General features: G+C 39.4%; 1 pseudogene; it reads right to left on the bottom strand.

Annotated features, from left to right (window-relative positions):
- Window positions 1–1455: 1455 nt before the first annotated feature.
- LOC101342923 (DNA replication complex GINS protein PSF1 pseudogene) lies at window positions 1456–2042 on the bottom strand (annotated as a pseudogene).
- Between the last annotated feature and the right edge of the window lie 7832 nt (window positions 2043–9874).

Below are 9874 nucleotides of genomic sequence, written 5' to 3'. Positions count from 1 at the left end.
TTTTTTGTGAGTTAGAATTATTTTCTACCTTTTTTTCCAGCTCTGTCTGGGACCTTCTGTTGGGATCCCTGTGAGAGCAATCAGTGATGGTAGCCGGGCACCATCTAGTTGTACTGGACTCAGTCTGGTGGAGGCCATGGTAGCTGTGGTCCATTAGTCCTTTGGACTAGTCTTTTCCTTATATCTTGTTTTCTTCATTCTCCCTTGCTCCCGAGGGATGAGACCAGTGGAGTACGTTAGATGGCTGCTCACAGGCTTTTAACACCCCAGACGCTACTCACCAAGGTGCAATGTAAAACATTTTCTTTATAAACTATGTTATGCCAATTGATCTAGATGTTGCCTGAGACCATGGCCCCCACAGCCCTCTGCCCAGCAGTTCAGTCCCTCAGGGAGTTTGGATGTGCCTATGGAGCTTCCATGACCTTTCCTTGTACAAGTTGTGCTGGCTTCCCCAGCACAGTGTACTGTCTTACCCTTCACCAAAGTTACCACCTATCTATTGTCTGTTTATTATCCCTACCACCCCTCCCATCCCTCATAACCATCAAAGATTGTTTTTTTTTTTTGTGTGTGTGTAAACCTTTTCATGAGTTTTTATAGTAGTGGTCTCATACGATATTTGTCCTTTTGTGATTGACTTATTTCACTCAGCTTAATGTCCTCCAGATTCAACCATGTTGTGAGATGCTTTGCAGATTCGTCGTTGTTCTTTATCATTGCATAATACTCCATTGTGTGTATGTACCATAGTTTGTTTATCCATTCATCTGTTGATGGGCATCTAGGTTGTTTCCATCTTTTTGCTATTGTGAACAGTGCTGCAATGAACATGGGTGTGCATATGTCTATTCATGTGACGGCTCTTATTTCTCTAGGATATACTCCTAAGAGTGGGATTACTGGATCGTGTGGTATTTCTGTTTCTAGCTTTCTAAGGAAGTGTCATATCCTTTTCCAAAATGGTTGTATCATTTTGCATTCCCACCAGCAGTGCATAAGAGTTCTGATCTCCCCACAGCCTCTCCAACATTTGTTATTTCCAGTTTTTTTTATTTGTGCCAGTAATGCTGGGGTGAGATGGTATCTCATTGTGGTTTTGATTTGCATTTCTCTAATGGCTAGTGATCCTGGGAGAGCATTTCCTCATCTGTCTGTTAGTCACTTGAATGTCTTCTTTGGTGAAGTGTCTGTTCATTTCCTTTGCCCATTTTTTTTTTTTAATGGTATAGGAATGTTATAATTATGGATATATTGCTGCAAAAAGGAGGAGGAAATCCTCTACAACATAAAAAACCAAAACTTCTTAAAGGTTAGCAAGTGATACTCTTTAGCCAAGTATTCCTGGTTGTATGTAAAAGATGTCTGTAACTTTTAAATCAAAGAGGTGGGGGGAGGGGTAGAGAGACAGAAGTACAGACGTCTCAGTGAGATGGGCTCCATCTCAGTGTGCGGCTATGATAGCAGGTGCTCCAGAATGCCTTGTCTGATTAACTGTTCACACTTCCAACGAGGTAAAAAATGCTGTTTTTTTTTTCAATACGACAGAAGTTCCATCATCAACTTCAAATTCTCCATAGTGTCTTAGACACCGCACTTCAATATATAGGCATTTTGGAGGCTTCATATCCTGTGTAACATCCAAACCTTTATCTCCTCCCAGTGATCTCATATAAGTAGCAAGAGACTTTTTATAAAGATTGAACCACTCCATTTCTTCGGCAGACATGTGAAATCGTAAAGCATTTGGCAAGACACTGCCATATTCCCACCTGAGTGCTCTGATTCGAAGTAACCGGTCATACAGGTATGCTACAGTGCAGTGTCAATTTCTTAACAAAGAACAGTGTCGAAATTTGATGGTTGGTATCAAATCACTTCGTCCATCTGACTGCTTCCTTCACATCAGACTGGTTTTGTTCATAGAAAGCTTTCATCTCTTCCAGAATTTGCCTGAGTCCATCCTCACTAAGGGCGGGCAGCTGCCCTTCCGGCGTGTGGTGCAGCTCGCGGATCAGCTCCATGGCCTTTTCACAGAACATGGCGGAGGCACCCCGGTCCCGCGACCTGGTCAACCGCCTGTTCTCAAGCCAAACGATCGCTGGACTCTCAGCACCCTCACTGCTTCCGCAACCGGTCCGCGTTTTCCCTTTGCCCATTTTTTAATTGGATTATTTGTCTTTTTGTTGTAGAGGTGTTGGATTTTCGTGTAGATTTTAGAGATTAGACCTTTGTCTGACTTGTAATGTCCAAAAAATTTTTCCCAGTCTGTAGGTTCTCTTTTTACTCTTTTGGTAAAGTCTTTTGATGATCAAAAATGTTTAATTTTTAGAAGGTCCCGGTTACCTAACTTATCTTCTGGAGTTTGTGTGTTGTTTGTTATGGTTTGTATCCTAATGCCTTGTATTAGGGCCTCTAGCATTGATCCTATTTTTTCTTCTATGAACTTTATAGTTTTTGGCTTTATATTTAGGTCTTTGATCCATTTGGAATTATTTTTTTTGTATATGGTGTGAGGTAGGAGTCCTGTTTCATTTTTTTGCAGATGGATATCCAGTTTTGCCAGCACCATTTGTTAAAAAGACTTTCTATTGCCATCTTTTGACAGCCAGAGTGAGGTGGAACAGTAAAGCAGAGGCTTCCAGGGAACTCCAGGAGGCACCAGGTGGCAAGACTAGAACATCTGTGACTTGGTGGGCCTGCATCTGCATGAGGATTTCACAGCTATTTCAGTGCAAGCATCTCCATCCTTGGTGCCATTTACTTGGATTTACCGCTGTGCAGGAGTGAGAGGCTGATGGTCATCCAGTATTATTCACCTACCCTTGATTTTACAAAAAAAAAAAAAAAACAACAACAAACAAACCTACTGCCATCCAGTCGATTCTGATTCATAGAGACCCCACGGGGTTTCGAAGACTATAAATCTCTGGAAGCAGACTGCCACATTTTTCTCCCAAGGAGCTGTGGGTGATTTTGAACCGCTGACCTTTCAGTTGGCTGTCAAGTACTTTAACCACTGTGCCACCAGGGTTCCTGAATTGTAGGACTGGTTAAATAATTGTCAGGCCCAGTGCAAACCCTTGTTAAAAAATGATTAAGTTTTTCAAGACCATGATCTCAGAGCATTACACTAAGCAAGGGGTCCTTCTAAATGCAGGGCCCTATGCTACTGCATGGAGTTCCTGGGTGGTGCAAACAGTTAGCATGCTCAGCTGCTAACTGAAAGGTTGGCGGTTTGAGTCCACCCAGAGGCAACTTGGAAGAAAGGCCTGGTGATTTACTTCTAAAAAATCAGCCATTGAAAACCCTACGAAGCACAATTCTTCTCTGACATACAGGGAGTTGCCATGAGTTGGAATCCACTCGACAACAACTGGTAAAAAATGTTACTGCAGAAGTTATACACTCATCAAGATGACCCTGCTAGATAGAGTTAATATTTGTTCATTCATTTCATTTATTCACTTATTGAGCACCAGGTAAGTGATGGCATTGTGTTCAGTGCTAAGGATACAACTGCTCCTATGGAATTTTATATTCTGTGTATGTGGTTGTAGATAGTGGGAAGATTTGATGATGGGGCTATGATCTTTCTCTAAACACTTCCAAGTCATATTTCAGAGGTGTCGTGACTACTAGAGTCAAAGGGTCAAATACATGGGCATTATTATGTATGTGAATAATAGTCTCTGCTCCAGCACTTATTCTTCCACTGTCATCCTAGAAATTTGTCACCCTAGAAGCAAAAGAAAAATCCCAAACCATGCCTGGTCTCTTGGGCCACCTGCCTTTACTTGCCCATTTGATTAAGTGATGTCTATCATAAACCAAACCAAACCTGTCGCCATCGAGTTGATTTCAACTATAGTGACCCTATAGGACAGAGTAGAACTGCCCCACAGGGTTTCCAAGAAGTGGCTGGTGGGTTGCTGATCTTTCTGGTTAGCAGCTGAGCTCTTAGGTTTCTATCATAGGTTCCTCTTACTCATCAAGAATCCCTGGCATAGTATAGAATAAAAAATGCAACATATTCGAGTTTTAGTTCTGAGGTGTCTGTATTTACATAATTGATTAATCAACAGGGATTTTCTAAGCACCTGCTCTGTGCCTGGCATTGTGCCAGCCACTGTGGGGGCTACTCAGCTGGTATAACAGATGACAAGATCAGAACCCCGAAAGGGGCAACATTCAGATGCCATAATTGCCCTTATTGAGCACTGACCCTGTGCCAAGCTTGGTCATAAATTCTGTCACCTATATTAGCATATTTACTCTTCAATTCAGTAAGGTAGTTCTTACTAGTAAAGATCAGAGAGAAAAATAACTTTCTTAAGATCATATAATTAATGAGTGTCCAAGTAAGTGCCATATAGTTAAGCGCTAAGTGGAACATCTCCTTTAACTAGCTCTACTGGGAAAGTCCTCATGAACGAAGCGTACCTGGCATTGAAGGATCATTTCCTACCCATGCCCCCTTGTCTGAGAACTTCCCCAGCTGCTCCTACCCAAAGTGTGGACCTGAGATTGTTTGTAGTGGGAGACTCCATTTGCCCTTCTACAACCTCTGTTGTTTGAACTAAATGTATACACCTGATCCAACCTGGGCCCATTAGATTCTCGCTCTTGGGAACTTAAAATCTGTCCTCAATTTAATTAGCGTCTGTTCTGTGGGAAGTAATGTAAACACGGCTTGGTGCTTTCTTGTTTGCTTTTGTGCATTTGGAAGCAGAAAAGCCAATCTAAGGTAGGGGCAGAGAAGAAGGGGAGAGATAGAGCCTTGCTAAGACAGAAAGAATGAAGGAAGGAGAGAAAGAGCAAGAGACAGACAGACATAGACACACAGTGAGACACAGAAATCCATACAAGTAGACATATGAAGAGACACAGAGAGAGACACACAGGTACACATGCACCCTGAAGCACAGAGAGACAGAAAGACACAGACAGAGACAAAAGGAGAGAGAGAGAGAGGCACAGAGAAGAGATAGAATAAGGAGACACATGTAGACAGAGTAGAAGTGACTAGTTACTAATACAGACTCTATAGGACTTTATTATCAGCTCTCTGTTCAGGCAGGTGAACAGAACAAGACTCCTGTAGGGAACTAAGAAGTTAAGTTTATTTTCATATTCTTTTAACACCATAACTCACTGTCCCTCTTCTACAAAGTTTTGGATTCATTTTACATTAGTAATGAATCAGTGCGTTCTTTTTCTCCCCTCCGTATTTTTCTATTCCTAGATAAACCTGCACAGCTGGTATGTATTTGGATTTTGTTTTATAGCTTGAAAAATATTTAGGCTTGTTTACCACAAGTGGGAATCTGGAGACAGTTTATGTATACATACATATTGGCATATTTCTTTTTTAAACCTGGTTTATAATAAGCACATTAATTTAATTTTTAAAATATCAACTAATTAATATAATGTAACAGTTTTCAATAACTCCATTTCTTTCCATCAGGCTCTTCCTGCTTCCAGTTCCTGGTTCTTGAAAAACCAATACTGTTTTTTGAAAGTAACATTTAGGAAGATGTGACTAAGAATCAAATGCTGAATATGTCTGCAAACTCTTTTGTTTCTATGGAAATTATTAAGGAAAATTTAATTTCCTTATCAGGCACTAAAAGCTTAAAATGATTCATATTAAATTGACAGGTGCAGTAGTGGGTGCCTCTTCTCAGAGAGAGCATCATTTTGCTTGTTTCATCGTCAGAATTGCTCTGCTTTGCTTTATGGGCGCATTCCCTTGAATACAAGGCATGAATCTCTTTATCATTTGGGAGCCCACAGCTCTTAATTGCAATGAGTATGGGGAACATTTGCATGGCTCCTTTTCTAGTAGGGAGTGCATGGGTAACACAAACAGTTAAATGCTCAACTACTAATCAAAAGTTTAGTGGTCTGAATCCACCCAGAGGCACCTCAGAAGAAAGGCCTGGTGATCCACTTCCAAAAAAATCAGCCATTAAAAACTCTATGGAGCTCAGTTTTACTCTGACACACATGGAATCACCATGAGTTGGAATCAACTTGATGGCAACTGTTTTTGTCGTTGTTGTTGATTTATCTAGTAGAATGTTGCTAGTACAGCTTCATCTAAGACTGAAAGATCAGTGTAGATCTCAGAACAGCTGTGTGAGCAAAACCTGTACTTTGGGCATGGCCACGTGTCATTTGCGAGGACTTTGTATTTACTCTTTGCTTGGAAAACGTCTTACTTGTCATGCCTCTGTTGGAAACGCTTTGCTCAGATCTATGGGTCTGCTTTATGCTAAACACATCATCAACAGTTTTCAGAGGGATCTAGTCAAAGTACCAAGAATTTATGGAAAAGCAGGCAAGTCATCAGGTCTACAGGGAAATAAACAATCTTGTCATGACTCAGAGGAAACCCTACAAGAAAAGATGTCACATCTTGCAACAGACTGAAATTACTGACTATTGGTAATAATGCCAAAGTCAGATGAACTATTTCTAAGTAGGTAATCAAAGGATAAATCCAAATAAATCCATATAGCTCCAGAGAGACATAGAGAAGAAAGATGTTATATATGGCTTTGATCTTCAAAGGTCTCAGAAGAATTCTTCTCCTGTAATTGTAAACAGCCCTTATAGAGCCGTTACTGTCTGTTATGTTATAATCTCTGTATTTCAAGTGTTGATAATGCTCTTTGGATAACCTTGAACACGCTATGTATTTGGGATCTGTTTCGCTTCTCCCTAATACTATGTTTTCACTCTTTTTCTTTCCCTCTTTTTAATAATTAGATCCAGTTTATTGAGAATAAAAGCCAAGTTTGCAAAATTATATCTCCCTTCCCAACTGATATAAAATATTTGCTTAAAATATTCTTCAGAACTCACCTGTTACTGGTGATATTTTTTCTTCTCCTATTTGACTTTATCGTCTCTCCTCCTGAACCAGATGGCTTGGCCATACATAGAAGAAACCAGAAGTGCAAATAAAATGAGTATTTGTAAAGTCAAATGTGATAAACAAAGGGAGAAGTGCACTGGTCAGAGAAAGCCTAGTCGCATCACTTTTGCAGGTGTCTACAATTATTACAAATTGCTAAAAGTTGAACAGGACTTAGTCTTTCTTGTGCGGCAATCTCATTCACTTTCTGTCTCTATTGTTTACACATGATTTTTCCCTCTGTCTAAAGTGCTTCTCTCTACTTGATTACCTATTAACTTCTATTCATTCTACGAAATCCATACCTATTGTGTCTTCATCTAGAAAGTGGTAATCATTCTGTACTGGGAACCAGCAACCAATTACATACAGTGTGATATGAATTATTAAGACATCATAATGACCAGTTTACTCTTTGAGATCAGGGAACATTCCTTATTCATCTTTGCTACATTGCCGCCTATCACAGTGTGTCAAATCGTAGATGTTCAATAATATACCTGTTGAATGAATAAACAAGAAATTGGTTAAACAAATTATGACTTGGCCATTCAATAGGAAACTTTACAGCTATTAAGAATCATGTGAGAAAAGTTTCTAACATAATATGTGAAGACTGCAGGTTATAAAATAGTATTTTCAGTATGATCCAAATATGTTAATATTTTTGTATATATGGACAGAACAAGATCCTAAAAAATATTATTACACCCAACTATTGCAGTATTTATTTCTTGATAGTAGTGTTACAGTTTCTCTGACCATCTTGACAGAAAGTTCCTTCAATGCTTCTATGTAGCCTTTTCCTGTTCCCAATGGGCTTAGTATTTGGGTGTGGTAACTGCCACTACTAGCCTAGCAGCCAGTTGTACAAATGAATATCCACTCTGAATTCTCCTTCATTTACAAATGGTATTGAGGTGTAAAAGTAATTTAGACTAGCACGTACGAATATCCTGCCTGAGAGCACAGTTTAAACTGGGGGATGGAATAAGAGAGGGCAGGAAAGAGAGGAATATTAAGGGGTCATGGTATCACTTAGGTATTTAATGCTTCTTTGATGTTTTCATTTTCAATTTTTTAATGTAAAAAATTCTAGAAAAAATAGCAGCAGTCTCCACCTTTCTATTTTGTGCTCTTGTTTTGACGGTGTTGTTTTTATAAAAATTGTATTCTCAACATTTCAGAGAAGGATTAATACCCCCAAATCTCATTATTGTGCAATCGTCCCCTGGTGGTTTCTTTGTTTGCACATTGTAATTATGGATAGCATTAATTGTTCACAAAACTACCATTTCTTCTCCCTATTTTTGCATATATTTGAAATACCCATTATAATCTCTCTGTCTTCTGCATAGTGGATCTATTTCATTGCAGTAAAACAGTGTGCTCATCTTTTGCACTGCCCTGCACAGGGTTAGAATAATTTGTAAAGAATCTACATTATTATTTTGGAGCAGAGGTCACTGTGGGTTTCAATGTATATCTCCTCATAGCATCTCTTGCCGTAGTAGCACTTGTTTTTCCTTTCAGAAATGCCGTAATTCTAGGTTGCATTTGTTGCTTCCTTTGGCAACCAAATGTCCCATCATTGCAAATTGATGGCAGTAAAATTGACCTTTATTATGGCCTTTTTATTCCCTTAACTCAGAAGGATTTACGGCATTATATTTTGTTACCACATTGGCTGTTAATGGGAACTGTAAAAGAATGACTGAATTCAACATATCCTTTTTATTTTCTAATGGCCTTGGCATTATTTACCAACTGGACTTTTAGATTTTAAGATTGCTCTCTTGGACAATTCAGGAAGGATTTTGTAAAACCAAAGTTCTTTCCTTATGTGACATGCACATTTCTCTATATACTGTCAAAATAATTAAATGCGTGTAATAAATTTGGGCACTTAAAATGACAAAACCATTGCATATAGAATAACGGAAAAAACAAAAAATTCTGGGAAAAAAAACACTACAAGGTAATTCAAACTATTTCATCTGTAAATAATGAGAATTTAATGAGGCTCATATTCCAACATGTCTTACATCTAAGTGCATACAGCATTTATTTTCATATTAATTGTCTTTCTCCTTGCCATCTTAGGATAGTATTCCAGAGTAAAGGGTGCATCCTTTAGTCTGGAAGTAATTGTGGATTTCTTAATCCACAGCTGCCTTTTAGAACCAGCTATGGTCTGCTCAGGACTTCTTTCAAAATGGAAGGGGAATTCTTTGGATTTGTAAACCTGGACCAGAAGTGCTGTAATTTTCCTGGGTATTTACCAGAGAAAAGGAGAATAACACTTCCTAGGGGCATGGGAGTGAATAAGACCGCTTGTGAGGGACCGGATAGGTTCTGCTATCTCTGTGCACCACAGCTGCACTAGCAACTATAAAGGACAGTCAGAGAGGCCTGGCCCTGGGAATGTGGGTGACAATAGGGAGGACAAAGATGTCGATTTCTACCCACAGGTTCTATCTCTGCTAATAACTCTGTGTTTCCCTGTCAGCTTGCTGCTGTTTTAACTAGTAGTATTATACTAACTATCCAAAATGTTCTCCAGATTCCAAACAGGCAGATATTTTGAAAACCATATTCTCTTTTTCTCCCTCTCCCTGCCCCCCACACAATGGCATTTCATTTTCTGAATTTTTAATTTTTAAACATAGTCTGAAATACCGCTTTGTTGTTGTTAGATGCCATCAAGTCAGTTCCAACTCATAGCGACCCTGTGTACAACAGAACGAAACACTGTCCAGTCCTGCACCATCCTCACAATTGTTGTTATGTATGAGCCCATTGTTGCAGCCACTGTGTCAATCCATCTCACTGAAGGTCTTCCTCTTTTTTGCAAACCCTCTACTTTACCAAGGATAATGTCCTTCTCCAGGGACTGGTCCCTCCTGATAACATGTCCAAAGTATGTAAGATAATGTTCTGCTGCTATTC

Source organism: Trichechus manatus, unplaced genomic scaffold (genome assembly GCF_000243295.1).
Source record: "Trichechus manatus latirostris isolate Lorelei unplaced genomic scaffold, TriManLat1.0 scaffold00043, whole genome shotgun sequence".
Lineage (NCBI taxonomy): Eukaryota > Metazoa > Chordata > Mammalia > Sirenia > Trichechidae > Trichechus > Trichechus manatus.
The sequence above is the reverse complement of the archived record's forward strand: the minus strand, read 5'-3'. Positions and strand labels throughout refer to the sequence as shown.